Below are 21,929 nucleotides of genomic sequence, written 5' to 3'. Positions count from 1 at the left end.
TAAATGTTAATACATTAAATGGCACAAATGGATAACAGGCTATTGATCTTAATAAAATAATAAACCTTATCTGCAATGAGATGATATTAAGTGGTAGAGATTTAGGACAAAATTAGAATAATATAAAAAACACAAGGGTGGAGCCTCCATGAATGAGATTAGTGCCCTTTATAAGAGCTACAGTAGAGCATGCTCTCCTTGTCTGTTCTTTTCTGTGTGACGATACAGGTGTCTGAATTTTGGAATCCTAAAGAGGACCTTCACCAGAACACAGTCATGTTGGCACCCTGCACTTGTGAAAATAAATTTCTGCTGTTTATAGGGCAACTGTACATGCATGCTAAGTCACTTTGGTCATGTCCAACTCTTTGTTATCCTATGGACTGTAGCCTGACAAGGTTGCTGTCCATGGGATTCTCCAGGCAAGAATACTGGAGTGGGTTGCTGTTCCCTTCTCTAGGGAATCTTACCAACCCAGGGATCAAACCCACATCTTTCATATCTCCTGCCTTGACGGGTAGGTTCTTTACCGTTTGAACTACCTGGGAAGCCCATATAGGGCACTTAGTCTATGGTATTTCATTACTGCATCCCAAACTGGCCAAGACACCTTATATATTGCTCTTTTTCATGAGTGTAGAATCAATACTTTTCAGAATATTTTGAACAGACTCTCTTTAAATCATCCTTTGTCCATTTTCCCCCTCTTATCTCCAAAGTCAGAGGAAAAAAAACACATATAGCAAATGTATGGATGGATCAAGTTTACATTTTGATTTATTTTATGTGTAAACATCACATTATATATATATTATATAAATGATTATTTTGACAATAGTGAAACATAATATTTCTATAGCGATTTAAGATTAGAAATATTTTTTGTTCATTAATTTTTTTTTCTATTACAGTAAAGTATTTTTAGGGCAGGCTAATATATTTGTGATTGGGACAGAGAAATGGCATTTAGATCTTTGCTGTCCTCTATTACAAATAAATGATTCTATAAAAGTAACCACTGAGCCTTAGGTTGTCCACTTCTAAAATGGGGATAATAATCACATACATATGTCATGAAGTTTTATGAAAAAAAAGATAGATGGCCCTGTACATTCAAACAAAATAATAATTTATGAGATGAAATCTAGTTGTGTTCCAAATGAGAATTCAGAGAAAATGGGGAGGGAGGAGGAAGGGGGGTTCAGGATGGGGAATGTGTATATCTGTGGTGGATACATGGTGATGTATGGCAAAACCAATATAATATTGTAAGGTAATTAACTTCCATTTAAAATAAATAAATTTATATTTTAAAAAATGCTAGGAAATGATCATATCAGGCCAGTATTCTGTATCAGTTGGCAGGGAGTTTTTATTTTTCTAAAGCAATCATAATGCTCCTTTTTTGAAATGCATAAAAAATTGAAGACTCTACCTTTTCATGGTTGTTCTCTGCCTCTGGTTATGAATGTAACACTTTTGAATGTTCCAGAATGACAGCCTTAAAATGAAGGGAAAAGAATGTACATGCCTAGCACATTCAGCTCTAAAATCTGATTTCTGGAAGCTCTTGATGGCCTTTCCAATACTATTAAGTTTATGTTTGCCTGGTGAGGAAAACCACCAGTCACTTCAGTCAACCACCTAGTTATCAGCTATTCTAGAAAGGAAAAAATAACAAATTGTATTCATATGTGTTTTCCCCTTCAAAACTTTGTTTTGCCATGGTATAAAATTTTTCTCAATTTTGAGAAGCCTATTCATTCTGAGAACTACTATTTCATATACTTACTTGACAAGTGGCTACTTAAAATAGTATTTGTAACAGAAGAATAAGAATAATATTTGATGTACTTTTAAAACTAATATATTTCATCCATTAGGTTTTCATTAAGTATTTATATTTATCACATTGGAACTATAATGTAGGTCATGTAAATTAGTTTTTGTTGGATACATTAAAGCTTATGATTATGAGAGCACATTCTAAAGTTCTTAGTCACGTTACGAGTTTGCCTTCAGACTCTAAATATATGAACCTTGAATATTAGCTGAAATTTCTGAGACTTTAACAATGACTGTCTCTCAGTGCTGGGTAAACTGAGAATGTCCCTTCTTCATGTCCTCACATGACTCCTTAGTTGCTTAGATAATTTCTACTTCAGCCAAGAAAATTCCCAAGTGTTTTGTTGTAGATATTTTTGCTTGCTTTGTTTATTTGCTTTGCTGCACACAACTGCTGAGGGGTTTCACCATTAGGTCAATAGTAAAGAACTACTTGCAATCCAGGAGACAAGGCTTCTATCTCTGGGTTGGGAAGATCCCCTGAAGTAGCGAATGGTGGAATGAGTAGGACTCACTTCAATATTTTTGCCTGAAAAATCTCATGGACAGAGGAACCTGGTGGGCTACAGCCCATGGCATCTCAAAGAGGAGGACACAACTAAGTGTCTGAGCATGAACATCAATCACTGAGATTACCTGAAGAGAGTTCACAGTGAAAATCTGTTGGATTCCTATAACCATTATAACCTTTCTTAGTGGTTCTTTTTAAACCTCTCATCAGCCTCTAGTCAAAGTTCTTTTTCAACCTCTTGACAATTTTGTCCTTAGTCTGGTTTCATGACATTAATACATTGTCTGAAGTTCTGCCAAGACACGCAGGAGTGACCTTTTTATTTGCCCCCCACCAAATATAGCCTTTTACTTGTTCTCCAATTCTTTCATATTCTTTCTTAGAGGAGTGTAGAGTACTTCCTAGATTCTTTTAGGTAAATTAGAAGACTTTTTGGAAACTAGCCAGTTTAAAACTGTATATACTGGTCTCATTCATTACCTTTTTATGAATGCTCCATCTTTGGTGATGAATGCTAGTATTTAGTGTCTGTACTTGATGAGGCTACATGCCCCTCACCACATGTCTAAAGCTCTGCTGTCATGGTTCTGAGAGACTAGAAACATATTTCATTGCTTTGTCTTCCAAATGCTGATCATAAATGCTAGTCATCAGTGGCCAGATCCTATCCTCCAGGATATTTACAAAACTAGAGAGAATGATAAAAGCAGCTGGGTTGCCTAACGTGCACTAATCTCAGATCCACTAACATAGAATCCCAGAAATATTAGCTTACTGAATTTTTCAGCTGTTGGTTCATTCCAACCAGTAATGCTGGTGTGTAAAAATACAACACAATATCTCTATAAACTTATGTGATTGATTACTACATTAACTTTACCCATGTTAGTGGGAGGAGCATCAGGCCAGAGTACTCAGAATTGCTTAAGGACACAGATAAAGTTTGTCCTTTTAACACACCACAAACTTCTTTGTCTGCCACATGTACTTCCCAAGTTTCTCCACAGGCCTAGGCCACTTATAAAGTTATATCAGTCATTGGATAGAACATTTCTAGGAAAAGAAATTAAATTTTCCTTGGTTCTTAATATCCATAGTGCTTCAAGAAAAAAGTATAAATCCTCTATGGATTAAATGGAGTGTTCAAGACATATATTTATGTTAAATATTTATGTTAATATATAATTTATGTTAATATATAATATATATATATAGTATAAATGTTATGTTATATATTTATGTTAAAATGTTCAAATATGACCTAATAATAAAATCTCACCAAACACAGAAGAATACAAAGTTCCATGTATGGCAATCAGAATAATCAACATATGGGAGTTTTTAGAGCCTAAAGCTCTCAAAGCCATTCACTTTAAAAATAGACTGTAAAATAACCATGTATGAAACATGTAAAGAAACAATTTTTATTGAAAAAAATGGATCAATAGGACCAGTTATCATGACCAGGAAGAAGGAAAAATAAATCAGTTTCTGGATGCAAAATTGACTCAGAGACAAATCAATTTATGAATTAAGTCCCAGATTAGTCACAAAAAAAGGCAAATTTTAAAAATTGATAATAAATTTAAAAAGACAAACCAGAAGAGTTTGAAGGGAGAAGATTTGAAACTTGAGAGAATAATTAAATGAGAAGGATGATGGATTGAAAGGCCTAAAAGGAGAAAGAGTTTTCATTTGGAGGAATGGCATACCAATTTTTAATTGCTTAACTTTTAAAATACCAATTATGGTTAATTTCAGGTATTACTGCTAAAAAATATAATTTCCAAACAAACTTGGGGGAATAAACCAATATATAATAAATAGCCAATATGTATCCAAAGAACATTAGTTTATTATTAAAATCATGTAAAATTCACCATGTAACATACTGGAGAAGAGATTTGTATGATCCTCTCAATCATTCGAGAAAAAGCATTTGGTAAAATCCAATACACGTTTATAATAAAAAATATAAAAACTAGAGATAAATGTTTTATATTCCCATAAAGCTTATTACCAAAACATAAATTCTTAGAAGTAATTGGAGGGATTTTACAAGGTTTGCTTAAAATAAATACACAAGCCAATTTCCCATCTATAAAAATGTAAAAAATGATTAACAACTTATTTTAAATGAATATATGACTATAAAAATGTTTAACTTATCTGAATATTTCCAACAAAATACTCTCAGAAACTTTAAAAAGTATAGCATTTTATAGCATAATATTACAAATAAATTAAATTATTAAAAAATAAGCCATGCTCATGTATGGGGAAATATGTCAATTGTTAGCACATTAAACTTAGATTCAATACAATTCTAATGAAAATCTCAATATGTGTTGTTGCAAGGAATTTGACAAAATAATTCTGGCATACATATAAATGTGTGAATACTTAAGAATTGTCAATGCACAACAAAAGAAGATCAAAGAGGGAGATTTTGCTTTCCAGATTTCAATGGTTATAATGAAACTATATTAATTAGGATAATGTGATGTTGATGAACAGAACAAAACATAAAACAAGTGAAAAAGTACAATGTTAGAAACAGATAGGAACACATGAGGAAATAAGATATTGGGTAAAGCTAGAGCAACTGAACTGAACTGAACTGAAAGCTAGCACTATTGGTTAATAGAGTAAGATCAGTCATGACTTTAAAAATAGAGAAAGAGTAATTGTTTCCAAAATAAAAACAATAGTAAAACTGGAAGTTTTCCTCATAAGATGTGACAACATACTAAACTTAAATATGAAAGCAAAATTATAAAAAATTTTAATCACATTAGATTATTTTTATAAACTTGGGGAAAGATGTGTTCTTACAGAAGACTTTAAAAACAGCATGAAGAAAAGATTTATTAATAGAGAAATCTTAAAATTAAAGTTTTAGGTTCTTGGAAAATACTGTAAGTAAAGGAAACAGGCCAGTCACAAATGAGAGTAACTGATAGTTCCATAGAGCCACAATGCAGAGTATCTGAAAGTTTAGACCTATCCCTTTACTTTGGCTGTTGTTACAACCACAGAAGTCCTTAAGGAAGGAAGCTTTGCAGGACAAAATTATGACATTACATTAGGATCCTGTAAATGTACCTTGATTCTTCTTCATTCTGGTGTCTATTGACTTAGTCTCAGAGTCAAAAGTAAACTAAGATTCTAGATTATTGTCTTAATTCTGGCCTCAGTCTTCCAAATCAAAATTTGTTTGGTATAGATCATTTTAATATGAATCAAAGTAAAACTATAGCTTCCTTATTTTTCTTCCTAAGGGATCCATCATTAATTAGTGACCAAATAAGCTATGCATATTTGACTTTTCTTGAGATCTGATGGTCATCTTCTCCCTATTTGTTACCTTGCAATGACTTTATATTTACTCTGGCTTTTAAGCATCTACAGGTGAGGCAAATGTGTGGTTCAAAATCTTATTTATATTAATAAAACACAATGTTGTGCCTCAAGTAGACACAGGTTATGTGGGAATATTGATGCCTTTAGTTCTTTGTCAGTCAGACAGTGACTGAGGTAATTGGAACCTTCTGGACAGTACTCGTTAGTTATAGCAGACTTATCACTTTACCCTGGCATGCTATACCAATTGTACAAATAATATTTACAGTATATGTCATAAAATGAGAAAAACTGGAAAATAGTATGCTGGACCATCATTTATCTCACAAGTAACTGGTACTCACATGTACTGCTGAGATCAAGGAGACCATTGTAATTGTAATGCAGTCCCAGGCATTTCTGAGTGTGAGAGAGCAAGAAAAGATTTTTTTTTAAATTTTTCTAAATAATTTGGGATTCCATACTCCTGTCTATTCTTTGAATAAAGTGGGAAAAGATAGTGTCTTCAAGGACACTCTCAGATGTGTTTTGGGAGACAGACAGTTAACTACAAAAAAAGTAAATAATTTTTAATATTCTTCCTCTACATTGTGACAAATTGCTTCTAACCCTTGGATGCCATTTGGGATTGGCCAATCTTAGATCTAGGTTAACACACGTCAACTGTCAATCTCATGAGAATGTATTTATCTGCTAAAGTCAGTGGAGTTACTACAAATTTTCTAGCAATTGCTAAAATTTCAATTGCTACAATTTCAGCTCACTGCAAATTTGTCTTCCACCTTCCTTTTCAAGAATCCTTATAAGCACTAGTAGCAACATTACCCAATTTATCACTGATTCCTACATCACATTCTCATGTTATTTCAAGGCCAGTTTGATTCTAGAAGTCCACACGCTTTCGACCATGAAGAGAACCATTAGATTTTCTATCCTACCTCATACAAATAAAACTATTTTTACACATTTTACTTTGTAAGATGTAAAATCCCTAGGTTTTTAATGTGCACCAATGATTTTTAGTTTACTTTTTGAACCGTATTCTTTTTCAACTCTTCTCCTAACTTTTTCTATAGAGTATCAGTGGGAAAATGAATTCAATTATGTAAGTTAGTATGTACCATGTACAAATATTCAAAGAAATAAAATTTTGGTGGTCACAGCCATACAACTACAAAACTAAGGTCACACAAATACCCTTGATGTCCCTCTCACCATAGGCATACTCTGTCTTGATATGAGCTCTGTTGTTTCAAATCATCGTTAGTTCATATGATTAGAGGAACTACCTCATCTATCCATCAAGGGCCTTAGTGCACACTTTCTCCATTTATCACCCTCCTGTCTTTTGATGGGGCTTCCCAGGTGGCTCAGTGGTAAAGAATCTGCCTGCCAATGCAAGAGACACAGGTTCAATCCCAGGATTGGGAAGATCCCCTGGAGAAAGGAATGGCAACCCATTCAAGTATTCTTGCCTGAGAGATCACGTGAACAGAGTAGCCTTGTGGGCTACAGTCCATGGGGTTGCAAAGAGATAACTTAGTGATTAAGTTGTCTTAGTCAACTTAGTCTAATAATAATAACATGTCAAAACAATAGCATGTTTGGTAGCTTTACTTTTTGTTATTGTGTAGCCATGTTCTTTAATTCTGTATTAACGCAGAACTTTACAGTACAACATCATTGATATATAAAATCAATATGCATACTTAATTTTATTTACATTATTTATTTTTATTTCTTCTTTCATGTCTACTCTTTGTATAATATTCTTTCTTCTCAAAAACACTTTTTAATGTGTTGGTGACAGGCTTTTCCTCCTGTAAACCTCATGTCCTTATATTTATTCCATGTCACTCTGCCAGATAATCTCTGGGAGGGAAGCATGAGACACCTACCAAGTGTGGAGGTGTCCACCACACTTTCATTATTCTTTATCAAACTCTTGCTTAAAACTGATGTTTTCCTCTTTTGTAAGCTCTGACTACATGGTGGCATTTCAATTTTAAAAAGCTCCAAACCCATATTCTACACATTATTCCTCAACATATCTTATCCTTAAATAGTCCACTGCTTCTTTCTGGTGTCTTGCTCTGAAATAGAACTGACATCTTTTTAGTTATACAATGTGATGGTTTAACATCCTTGCCCTGTAGATAAACTTCAGCCCTTATAAGAACATATTGCTCCTCATCAGATCAGAGTGGGACCGTGAAGGAGGAGATGCATTTCATAGTTGTATAAATTTTTCTTTATCAGAATCTACATCAGATCACTGAGGTTCTTTATAATATACAATACATGAAAATTATTTTGGAATCATAACACTCTTCTTGACCCAATGACAAATATAACATCAGTGATTTATTGTATATTTTAATTCATTTTAGAGTAATATCTAGTTAAGTTGAAACTTTTGCTTTTTCTTTCATACAAAGACTAGCATGTATATTTTTTCTCTAAGAAAAAGAAAACATAAAGAATTATAAAATATAACCAAGACTATTCTTTGGCAACTCTACAGTTCCAGTTATCCAATTCATTCCCTCAGTGTGTCTTGTCTAGAAAATCCATAAAGTTTTTCTCTGTTATTTAATTTTCTTATCTCTCCTATAGGGTCTGATGATAATTCAGTTCCGAAGCAAAGAGCAACAATGAAAACAAAGTTGCCAATGTCTTTTTTGTTTTCTTTTACATTCCAATTGTATTTTCCAGATATTTAATTTTCTGCTTGAACTAACCCCAGTCAACTTTCACAGTCTTATCTTGTTCTAATTCCTTTAATGAATTCTAAGACCTGTTTAAGGCAAGCTGATTTTTATGTATGCTTATGCTTTCAGATTTTCATTTTTAATTTTTTTTTCTACAAAGATACTCTTTGGTCTTGACTCATCTCCCTGAGGACACATTCCGCTTACACCTTAGAATCTACCTCAACTGACACAAAATGTTTCTTGATCCCTCAAGACCTGTGCTAAAGAAGTTTCTTCCTATTGTAAGTAAAAAAAAAAAAAAAAAAAAGGACTCTGACTTTTAACTCATGACTCACACTTTTCTATCCTATGCTATGTTTATTACCATCTCTCATTAAACATTTTACATTTTGACATCTGAGAAAATATAATTGTATCTGAATAACATGTATATTTCCCATAGTGTACATTGTAAAGTATTTTGTAGAATGTAATTGAATTTCTAAAAAGTACGGAAGTAGATATTTCAGTTTAATCAACCAAGGTCAAAAGTTTTTTTTTTTTTTTTCTTTTCAAAATTAGAGAAAATGATTAAAAACAAAAGGAAAAATAACTGAAAATATCTTGATTTGTTTCAAATATGGAGAGGGATAAAGATTCACCAGACAAAAATGAAAATATAATTAGTAAATTAACTAGTTATACAACTTAAAAATGATAAATGAGTACTATGACTGCTTATTAATTCTAAAAAGACAAACTGACCATGATTTTACATGAATATAAGATAGATATTGTACATTCCCTCATATCTAACCTTGGTTTCAATCTACTAAAGAGCAATGGAAGACTCTAGATTTATCAGGGGCAAATTTACTTTGTCTTACACAATGATTTTTGGCCATAAAAGAGAATAACAAGTATTTCTGTAGAGATAAGCAAGTTAAAATTACTTAGTCATAAAATATGGTTGACAAATAATGTGGTTTAGTTTTCCTAGTTACTTGTTTGACTATTTAGTAGGAAACTCTGATTTGGTCACATAATACATTAGACATTTGTTGATAGTTCTTTTATAAGAGCAAGCAGTAATCAGGAGAAAAAAAGTTCATCTAGATAATGTCACTTATTTTGTAGGCAAAGGAATTCTCATAGCTTTTTTTATACTGTGAACAATAAATTATTTTAAATATTATCATTTTATATACTTTTTATTTACAAAAAAATAAACATTCGAACAGAGCTAAAATGTGCATAGTCAGAGCATACAACTCAGTATTGGTCTGAGGGTAGACTGCAGAAACTAGATTTATCTCCATTTTCTTTTTCTTTCCTTGAAGCACTCTTATGTGCTTCTACTGTGGAAACATGGTACCAACACAGCCATGATGTTTAAAAGCATTTTTTGTCAAAGCCTCCCATATTAAATATCAGTAGTTAGATGTGACTCTAGTTGCCTGCATTAGTCATACATTGTCTGAAGATGTGTTAGTAAAACATCTATTTTCACTTTAGTCCCTTGATCAACCAATTTTCTGGCTGAAGGAGCTCAGCCACACAGAATCAGTTCATAGTCTCCACAGACAGAAGGCTCCATCCATCACTGCCAGTAATGCATCCCCTCTTTGCCACTCATGTCTTTATTATATGTACCCTTCTTCACTTCATCACCCTTGTGCTCAGTTCTTCTGAGTATGATGTTATTATCATCTATTGACATATGTCTCCCAGATAGATATACACCATTCAGTCAATGCCGAAAACCTTAGAATATTGCTTTCACTAAGCATAAAGCTTAATTTGACTCGTTTGCTGTTTCTGTAAGAACCAGTAAAAATTCCTATTTCCCCCTTACATTAGCAATATCTTTGATTCATAACACCTTTCCTGAAAAATTATGTAGAATTCACCCAGTTTGTGACTATTGCTTGTGTGTCCCAGTAAAATTTAAGATTTTGTGCAAACTTTTCTATTTCCCACTTCTCTTGAATCCTAACAGATTCATCTATTCTTAAAATTATATTTATTCTGTGAAAGTATGACACTTAAAATAACTATTATGCATTTCTATAATAATACTAATTGGTGTGAGGTGGTGCTAGTGGTAAAGAATTTGCCTGCCAATGCAGAATATGTAAGAGACATGTGTTCAGTCCGTGGGTGAGGAAGAGCCCCTGGAGGAGGAAATGACAACCCTCTCCAGTACTGTTGTCTGGGAAATCCCATGAGCAGAGGAGCCTGGAAGGCTAGTCCATCGGGTCACAAAGAATCAGACACAACTTAGCAAGTAAACAACAACAATAAGCCTACATAAACAGAGTGTTTTGGAAGAACAATGATCTCTTGTACTCTTAGACTAACTCTTCTTCTAAGTGACATATTCATGTATTAATTAAAAAAAATTGTCTGATGGCAATATTAGAAACCCTACTTTTTTAGTGCTTGTGTTTACTTGGTATAATTTTGCCCACCCATTCAGACTTCATGAGTCTAGTATTTTAGGTAAGACTCTTACACAGATTAGTGTGCAAATCCAAAAGCAAAAGATTTAAACTCTTTTATAAATATTGACATGAATGCTATACTTAGTTTCCTATTTTCAGGAGATCTTAAGTTATTTCATGTGTGTTTTACATATATCATTCCATATATGGTATATTTTTTCTGCTCTTTTGTACTAATTCTGGTATTTATAAAAGTTCTGATTTGTTCAAATCATTACCATATAGTAATATATTTCATGATGCCCTTAGTCTTATTTTTAATTAACTAGGTTTCTACATTTAATTTTATTATCTTCATGATATCCTTGACTTTAACTTACTACCTGTGTAATCATCAGTGAGTTTATTTTACTTTCTCACATTTCTACTTTTATGGAATTTATAAAACTTAAATATTATTGGCTCATTACTTTCCCATCTTTCATTCTAGTAACTATAGTTAAATATATTTATTGCTGAGCATAATTTTTCACTGAAGTTGCAGCAGGCTAGTTGATCTTTCAGAAAGGAAGAATGACTGTATTCTTACAAATTTCATTATTGTGTCATTCCTTAAAATTGGAGGATAGCTTGTCTGATGTTTAAAAATTTGCACATAATTTTCTCTTTGTGGTTCTTAAAACATTATTTCACTGTTGTCTTCTTTTGTATGTTGTAAAAAAGCTGGTATTGACTTTATTTTTCTCTATAAGAAATAATAATTTTACTTGGATGTTGTGCATTTTTCCCTATGAATTTACAGTCTAACAGTTTTACAATGATGTGTCCTAAAATTGTCAATCATGGTACAACCTTCCTTCTTAAACACTGAACTTTCAATATAGAGATTAAAACTAAAATTAATAGTTTTAAATATTATTTCCACCACCACCCCTCCTTGTTTTGCTTGTTCTTCTTTGAGATCTCCCAAGATGGCACCTCACTCCAACACTCTGGCCTGGAAAATCCCGTGGACAGAGGAGCCTGGTAGGCTGCGGTCCATGGGGTTGCAAAGAGTCGGACATGACTGAGCGACTTCCCTTTAGGGTTAGGGGGCTTCCCTGAGAGCTCAGCTGGTAAAGAATATGCCTGCAATGCAGGAGACCCCTGTTTGATTCCTGGCTGGGGAAGATCCACTAGAGAAGGGATAGGCTACCTGCTCCAGTAGTTTGCAGCTTCCACTGTGACTCAGCTGGTAAAGAAAGCTCCCTGGATTGAGAAGATCCCCTGGAGAAGGGAAAGGCTACCCACGTTAGTATTCTGGCCTGGAGAATTCCATAGACTGTATAGTCCTTGGGGTCTCAAAAGAGTCGGACATGACTGAGTGACTTTCACTTAGGGTTAAATTCTGAGTGTTCTAAATATTTCACTTACTCATTTTTGTGTGTGTGTGTGCATGTTGTTTCTATTCTCTTCACAGTGAGACATTGCTTCCTGACATTTTATAAGTCTGTCTTCCTTCTTTGTTTTGAACTGGTGATTTTCTTCAGTGAATTTTTTCAGTTTTCTTTTCATATCTTACTATTATTTTTAAAATGAGTTTTTAAAATTGTTGATCTGTTGTGCACTTTCTTACTTACAATAGCTAGTTTAAAGATATTTATAGTAGACCATCTATTTTTTTTACAGTTTTCTTCCTGCTAGCTTAGTGTTTTCATTACATGAAAATTCTGCTCCTCACTTTTTCTGTCTTATAATGTATCATTTTTATGTTTGATTTCTGACTTTTCTCATTTATTATATGTGTTTAAATTTTCATTAAGAGACACTAGCAATTATTTCTATAAATTATGTGAATTGTTTCATTAGCTAAGTTTCTTGTTACAGGATTAATTCTGTGTGCGTACTCAGTTACTCAGCCATGTCTGACTCTTTGTGACCTTATGGACTATAGCCCACCAGGCTCCTCTGTCCTTGGGATTCTCCAGGCAAGAATACTGGAGTGGTTTGCCATTTCATGGAAAAGGCAATGGCACCCCACTCCAGTACTCTTGCTTGGAAAATCCCATGGACAGAGGAGCTTGGTAGGCTGCAGTCCATGGGGTCCCTGAGAGTTGGACAAGACTCAGTGACTTCACTTTCACTTTTCACTTTCATGCATTGGAGAAGGAAATGGCAACCCACTCCAGTGTTCTTTCTTGGAGAATCCCAGGGACGGCAGAGCCTGGTGGGCTGCCATCTATGGGGTTGCACAGAGTCAGACACGACTGAAGCAACTTAGCAGTTGCCATTTCATCCTCCAGGGGATCTTCCCAACCCAGGATTGAATCAGTGTCTCCTGAGGCTCCTGCACTGGAGATAGATTCTTTACCTCTGAGACACCTGGGAAGCCCAAACTAAAGAGCATTTATTTCAATAAAATATTTCATTAGAAACAACTTTGATTTTCAGTAATGCGATGCTCTTGTTTCTGTAAGACTTTTATTCATACTACTTTATTTTCCTTTTCTTCTGTACAAAATCAACTCTCCTGTGAAAGTTGCTTCCCTTCCACCAGCGCTGCCATCCTAAGGCTGCCCTCTGATCCTATCCACAGTTGAGAACATATATCAACTTTCCAGTAACCAGTGCTGTGCTCTGCTAAATCTTGCTTCTGTTCTCATTATTTTCCATTCACCATAGGAATCTTCTTTATTGGTGACAATATCTGTGTCTGCAACCACTCGAATACCACTGCACTCATCTTTTTTTTTTCCTACTGGATTCTCTGCTCTGTTCTAAAGGCCTGCTTCAGGAGTTTCTTTCATTTATGCATAAACTCAAGGTCAATGGAATCTCTGTCTCCTTATCCTTCTGTAGACATGAATTGCAGCTGGATTTATTTTCTCTTTCTGTTGAATGCTATAGTTTTCAAGGATATGGATGGCAGTTTATGTAATATAGTAACTTCTGTTACTGTCATCCCTGATGACTCAGATGGTAAAGAATATGCAGGAGACGGGGGTTTCATCCCCAGGTCAGGAAGAACCTCTAGAGAAGAGAATGACAACCCTCTCCAGTATTCTTGCCTGTAGAGAAGCCTGATCGGGTACACTTTATGGGGTCAAAGAGTCAAATACCGCTTAGCGAGTAAGACACTACATCCTAGGAAAACATCTATCCATCACTATTAGTTGTTTTGAGGGGAGAGGTAGGAGGGATGAAACCTGAATAGTTTTATTAAATCTTAGCAATAATTTATGCAATTGAAAGATATAAAAGAAGTTATATAAAAAGTTAAAGCATATTTAAAGACAAAAAAGAAATGTTTCAACTTTTATATTATAGTCTTTTAAAATTCTTGCTATACCCAATTGTTTCTAGTTGTATATAAAACATTTATATTTCAGATACATAATGATGTCTGTTGCATTACCTTCATATCACACGCTCTGTAAATTATTGTTCTTAAGAAATAGTATACTGCCTATAAAGGGCAACAAAATTTGCCATGCTAAATTGTGTCTCTTTGGCATAAGGATAATTTTAGATTTTTTTTTTTAAACCAGAAGTGAGGATCAGGTTGCTTGCTACTCTAAAGTCAATAGGCAAGGTTAATGGAGAAGAAACTGTGCTTTTTCTCTGAGGCTGGTAATGGGTGATGTGTGTGTGATGAGGATGGTGGTGGTCAGGGGGTGGGGGATTCCTGTCCAAAGGTTGACTCTCCCACACTAACAATCATTGGCCATAAATTTCATAGGTAAAGGAGAGAAATGTACAGTCAGCTCTGTTAGTCATCTTAAAATTATTCATGCAGTGGTATGATCAGCATCATCACTTTTAAGTACAGTTCATCACTTTTAAGTACCCTTTTATTTGTCAGTTCCAGGGTCAGTTTGTTCCCATTTATTTGAGGCCAGCTCTTGAAATATGGCAGCTATGTCACAGTTGCAGCCTGGTCATCTTACTTCTTCCACCTGGTGGGGCTTTTAGACTCTATAAGACTCTATAAGCTCACAGAATATGGCTCAGGATATTATCTCTCACCCTTGTTGTTCAGTAGATAAATCATGTCTGACTCTTTGCTGCCCCATGGACTGCAGCACACCAGGCTTCACTGTCCTTCAGTATCTCCCAGAGTTTGTTAAAACTCATGTCCATTGAGTTGGTGATATTATCTAACCATCTCATCCTCTGTCGCCCCCTTCTCCTTTGGCCTTCAGTCTTTCCCAGAAGTAGGATCTTTTCCAAGAAGTTGGCTTTTTGCATTAGGTGGCCAAAGTGTTAGAGCTTCAGCTTCAGCATCAGTCCTTCCAATGAACATTCAAGGTTGATTTATTTTATGATTGACTAGTTTGATCTCCTTGCAGTACAAGGGATTCTCAAGAAGCTCCTCCAGCCCAAAAATCGAAACTGTAGTTCTTCAGGTCTAAGCCTTCTTCATGGTACAACTCTCACATCTGTACATGACTACTGGAGAAACCAGAGTTTTGAATATATGGTTTTTGTCAGCAAAGTGATGCCTCTGCTTTTTAATACAATTTCTAGGTTTGCATTGCTTTTCTTCCAAGGAGCGATTCATGGCTGCAGTCATCATCCCCTTGAAAAAAAACTAAAAGTCTTTGACTTGACTTTATGACTAAATATTATTATTTAGTCTTGTTTAACTGTTTTCTTTTGTTTCTTCACTTTCTCACTTCTCTGATTAATTTTTTTCTTTGGCTAAAGCATTTTCACAGACAAAAGGTATTGTAGCCACACGTTCCAGGAAACAAACTCACTCAGAAGTACAATGCAGATAGTGGAGTGCAGTTTTTTACACTGGCAGGCCCAAGGCAGAGTCTCCCCTAAGCCAAAGACCCCAACCAGCATTTGTGAAAATCTTTTATACCCCTTGTGTATGTGTCTGAACTCACCATTCTAAATTCCTTGAGACTTACATAAACAAAGGAAGAGTAAATACAATCCCAATAACTCCATTATTCATGTGTTATGTATTAAAATAGTGAAACAATTGGCCAATTATCAATAAGCCCAGAGTTACACTCAGAGAGGTACAGAAAACATTATGGCCTGTCGAGAGGCAGAGGTGATTAGTGTATGTTTTCTCTTAGGCGATGAGGAACCTGTATATGGCGGGATGTGGTGGAGAGGTCTGACAGAATGTGGTCCACTGGAGAAGGGAATGGCAAACCTCTTCAGTATTCTTGCCTTGAGAACCCCATGAGCAGTGTGAAAAGGCAAAATAATAGGATACTGAATGAGAAACTCCCCAGGTCAGTAGGTGCCCAATATGCTACTGGAGATCAGTGGAGAAATAACTCCAGAAAGAATGAAGGGATGGAGCCAAAGCAAAAACAATACCCAGTTGTGGATGTGACTGGTGATAGAAGCAAGGTCTGAGGCTGTAAAGAGTAATATTGCATAGGAACCTGGAATGTCAGGTCCATGAATCAAGGCAAATTGGAAGTGGTCAAACAAGAGATGGCAAGGGTGAACGTCGACATTCTAGGAATCAGAGAACTAAAATGGACTGGAATGGGTGAATGTAACTCAGATGACCATTATATCTACTACTGTGGGAAGGAATCCCTCAGAAGAAATGGAGAAGCCATCATGATCAACAAAAGAGTCCGAAATGCAGCACTTGGATGCAATCTCAAAAACAACAGAATGATCTCTGTTATTTTCCAAGGCAAACCATTCATTATCACCGTAATCCAAGTCTATGCCCCAACCAGTAATGCTGAAGAAGCTGGAGTTGAATGGTTCTATGAAGACCTATAAGACCTTTTAGAACTAGCACCTGAAAAAGAGGCCCTTTTCATTTTAGGGGACTGGAATGAAAAAGTAGGAAGTCAAGAAACACCTGGAGTAACAGGCAAATTTAGCCTTGGAATGCGGAATGAAGCAGGGCAAAGACTAAGAGAGTTTTGCCAAGAAAATGCACTGGTCATAACAAACACCCTCTTCAACAACACAAGAGAAGACTCTACACATGGACATCACCAGATGGTCAACAACGAAATCAGATTGATTATATTCTTTGCAGCCAATGATGGAGATGCTCTATACAGTCAGCAAAAACAAGACCGGGAGCTGACTGTGGCTCAGATCATGAACGCCTTATTGTCAAATTCAGACTTAAATTGAAGAAAGTAGGGAAAACCATTAGGCCATTCAGGTATGACCTAAATCAAATTCCTTATGATTATACAGTGGAAGTGAGAAATAGATTTAAGGCACTAGATCTGATAGATAGAGTGCCTGATGAACTATGGACTGAGGTTCATGACATTGTACAGGAGACAGGGATCAAGACCACCCCATGGAAAAGAAATGCAAAAAAGCAAAATGGCTGTCTTAGGTGGCTTTAATAATAGCTGTGAAAAGAAGAGAAGTGAAAAACAAAGGAAAAAAGGAAAGATATAAGCATCTGAATGCAGAGTTCCAAAGAATAGTAAGAAGAGATAAGAAAGCCTTCTTCAGCGATTAGTGCAAAGAAATAGAGGAAAACAACAGAATGGGGAAGACTAGAGATCTCCTCAAGAAAATTAGAGATATCAAGGGAATATTTCATGCAGAGATGGGCTCAATAAAGGACAGAAATGGTATGGAACTAACAGAAGCAGAAGATATTAAGAAGAGGTGGCAAGAATACACAGAAGAACTATACAAGAAAGATCTTCATGACCCGGATAATCACCAGGGTGTGATCACTCATCTAGAGCCAGATATCCTGGAATGTGAAGTCAAGTTGGCCTTACAAAGCATCACTACGAACAAAGCTAGTGGAGGTGATGGAATTCCAATTGAGCTATTTCAAATCCTGAAAGATGATGCTGTGAAAGTGCTGCACTCAATATGCCAGCAAATTTGGAAAACTCAGCAGTGGCCACAGGACTGGAAAAGGTCCGTTTCCATTCCAATCCCAAAGAAAGGCAATGCCAAAGAATGCTCAAACTACTGCACAATTGCACTCATCTCACATGCTAGTAAAGTAATGCTCAAAATTCTCCAAGCCAGGCTTCAGGAATACATGAACCGTGAACATCCAGATGTTCAAGCTGGCTTTATAAAAGGCAGAGGAACCAGAGATCAAATTGCCAACATCCGCTGGATCATGGAAAAATGAAGAGAGTTCCAGAAACACATCTATTTCTGCTTTATTGACTATGCCAAAGCCTTTGACTGTGTGGATCACAATAAACTGTGGAAAATTCTGAGAGAGATGGGAACACCAGACCACCCGACCTGCCTCTTGAGGAATCTGTATACAGGTCAGGAAGCAACAGTTAGAACTGGACATGGAACAACAGACTGGTTTCAAATAGGAAAAGGAGTATATCAAGGCTTATTGTCACCCTGCTTGTTTAACTCATATGCAGAGTATATCCTGAGAAGCGCTGGACTGGAAGAAACACAAGCTGGAATCAAGATTGCCGGGAGAAATATCGATAACCTCAGATATGCAGATGACACCATCCTTATGGCAGAAAGTGAAGAGGAATTAAAAAGCCTCTTGATGAAAGTGAAAGTAGAGAGGGACAAAGTTGGCTTAAAGCTCAACATTCAGAAAACGAAGATTATGTCATCTGGTCCCATCACTTCATGGGAAATAGATGAGGAAACAGTGGAAACAGTGTCAGACTTTATTTTTGGGGGCTCCAAAATCACTTCAGATTGTGACTGCAGCCATGAAATTACAAGATGCTTACTCCTTGGAAGAAAAGTTATGACCAACCTAGATAGCATATTCAAAAGCAGATACATTACTTTGCCAACAAAGTTCCATCTAGTCAAGGCTATCGTTTTTCCAGTGGTCATGTATGGATGTGAGAGTTGGCCTGTGAAGAAGGATAAGCACTGAAGAATTGATGCTCTTGAACTGTGGTGTTGGAGGAGACTCTTACAAGACCCTTGGACTGCAAGGAGTTCCAACCAGTCCATTCTGAAGGAGATCAGCCCTGGGATTTCTTTGGAAGGAATGATGCTGAAGCTGAAATTCCAGTACTTTGGCCACATCATGCGAAGAATTGACTCATTGGAAAAGACTGATCCTGGGAGGGATTGGGGGCAGGAGGAGAAGGGGAAGACCGAGGATGAGATGGCTGGATGGCATCACTGACTCGATGGACGTGATTCTGGGTGAACTCCAGGAATTGGTGATGGACAGGTAGGCCTGACATGCTGCAATTCATGGGGTCGCAAAGAGTCGGCACAACTGAGCGATTGAGCTGAACTGAACTGAATTGATCTTTTATTACAAGTGGTCTCAGCCTAGATAAAAATTCTTTTTCATACCCTCCAATTACAGCTCTGCATAACAAGTGATTTTTTGGTTATTCTCAAAATTCATTTGTTTGCTAGGACACGTCTTCTTGCTTTCATTCAGTGTACATGTGATTGGTATTCTGCTCCATTTAAAATCTTTTATAATAAATATTTGCATAGGAAGACATTTTAGTACTATCAGTTTGTTGAGAAAGTGAGTAAAATTAGATATACTACCTTACTCAACTGAATTATAGCTATTCTTTCTTCTATGCCCAAGAAAATTATATAATATTGAGCTGAAAAACAAGTCCATAGAAAGATACACATGAACTCACACATGCAAAACCTTTTTGGATGTTCTTATTTTACCATTTTTTGTGCTCACTAAGTCATGTCCGACTTTGTGGCCCATGGACTGTAGCCCACCAGACTCTTCTGTCCATGGAATTTCCCAGGCAAGAACAATGGAGTGAGTTGCTATGATCTCTTCCAGTGGACCTTCCCAAACCAGGGATAGAACCTATGTCTCTTGCATCTCCCTCATTGATAGGTGGATTCTTTACCCCTGAGTCACTGGGAAAGCTCCATTTTACCTAACCAAAGTAAAATTGTTGTAACAGTAGAAGTAGTCGTATATAGTAGAGTTTTTCTAACAATGGCCTTAGATATTATTTGAGTTCAAAATTATACTATAAGAATATTTTAAAAAGCAGTTAATAACACAGTCACATGAGGAAAGGCAAGATGGTGGAAAAGAAAGATGTGTGCTCATCTTCTGTGAAAACTCCAAAATTGCAACTTGTTGCTGAATAACCACTGACAGAAGAATGTTGGATTCCACCAGAAAATATACCTGATGTCCAAGGGCAAGAAAGAAGATGATAGGAGGGGTGACATTACATTTAGAATCAAACCACATCACACCAGAGAAGCTCAGAGGGCTCAAAACACCTTGTGTGCACAGGACCCAGAGCCCCCACAGGAGACTGAGCCAGACCTGCCTGTGAGTGTTTGAGGGTCTCCTGCAGAGGGATGGTTCAGCAGTGGCCTGCCACAGAGACACGGGCACTGGCTGCAGCAGATCTGGAAGATGCTGTGTGTGAGCCCCACCATAGAGCCACCGAGCAGACAACCCACAAACTGGAGAACAATTATACTGAAGAAGTTCTCCCACTGTTGTGACAGTTCTAGGGCCCACGGCAGATTTCCCAGCCTGGGGATCTGCAAAGGGACTGAGAACCTCTAGGGAATTTGACTTTGAAAGCCAGTGGGATTTGATTGCAGAACTTCCACAGGACTGGGAATATAGACTCTTGGAGGGCACAAAGAAAACCTTCTGTGCACTAGGACCCAGGAGAAAGGAGCAGTAACCCCACAAAAGACTGAGCCAGACTTGCCTGTGAATGTCCAGGAATCTCCTGTGGAGGCTTGGGTCTACAGTGGCCTGCTGCAGGATCAGGGACACTGAATACAACAGTTCTGGCATTCCCCTTTGGAAGGAGATTTCCATTATCTCCATTACCCATACCATAGTTTGGGCTCAGGCCAGACTACAGGGAGGGAAGACAGCCCCACCCATCAACATAAAATTGGATTAAAGATTTACTGAGTACGGCCTCACCCATCAGAGTAAGAAGCAAATTCCCCATAGCCAGTCCCTCCCATATGGAAGCTTCCATGAGCCTCTTATCCTTACCCATCAGAGGGCAGACAGAATGGAAACTACAATTACTGATAACTAACCAAATTGATCACTTGGGACACAGTGTTGTCTAACTCAATGGAAGTATAAGCCATGCCATGTAGGGCCACCCAAAATGGATGGGTCATAGTGAAGGTTTCTGACAAAACATGGTCTACTGGAGAAGGAAATGACAAACCTCTTCAGTATTCTTGCCTTGAAAACCCAATGAACAGTATGAAAAGGCAAAAAGATATGACACTGAAAGATGAACTCTCCAGGTCAGTAGGTGCCCAATATGCTACTGGAGAAGAGTGGAGAAATAGCTCCAGAAAGAATAAAGAAGCTGAGTCAAAGTGGATGCCCAGTAGTGGATGTGACTGGTGATAGAAACAAACTCCAATGTTGTAAAGAACAATATTGCCTTGGAACCTGTAATGTTAGGTCCATAAAACAAGGTAAATTGGAAGCAGTCAAACAGGAGATGGCAAGGGTGAACACTGACATTTTAGGAATCAGTGAACTAAAATGTACTGGAATGGGCAAATTTAATTCAGATGACCATTATATCTACTACTGTGAGTAAGAATCCCTTAGAAGAAATGAAGTAGCCCTCATAGTCAACAAAAGAGTCTGAAATGCAGTACTTCAGTGCTACCTCAAAAAAAATAGAATGATCTCTGTTCATTTCCAAGGCAAACCATTCTCTATCAAAGTAATGCAAGTCTGTGCTCCAACCACTAATGCCGAAGAAGCTGAAGTTGAACAGTTCTATGAAGACCAACAAGACCTTCTAGAACTAACACACACACACACACACACACACACACACACACACTGTCATTTTCATTATAGGGGACTGGAATGCAAAAGTAGGAAGCCAAGAGATACCTGGAGTAAAGGCAAGTTTGGCCATGGAGTACAAAATGAAGCATGGCAAAGGCTAACAGAGCATTGCAAAGAGAGCACACTGGCATAGAAAACACACTCTTCCCACAACATGAGAGACAACTCTACTAATGGACATCACCGTATGGTAAATACCAAAATCAGATGGATCATATTCTTTGCAGCCAGAGATGGAGAAGATCTATACTTTCAGCAAAAACAAAATAAGGAACACCTGAGGTTCATATCATAAACTCATTATTGCAAAA

Source organism: Ovis canadensis, chromosome 16 (genome assembly GCF_042477335.2).
Source record: "Ovis canadensis isolate MfBH-ARS-UI-01 breed Bighorn chromosome 16, ARS-UI_OviCan_v2, whole genome shotgun sequence".
Taxonomy (NCBI): domain Eukaryota; kingdom Metazoa; phylum Chordata; class Mammalia; order Artiodactyla; family Bovidae; genus Ovis; species Ovis canadensis.
The sequence above is the reverse complement of the archived record's forward strand: the minus strand, read 5'-3'. Positions refer to the sequence as shown.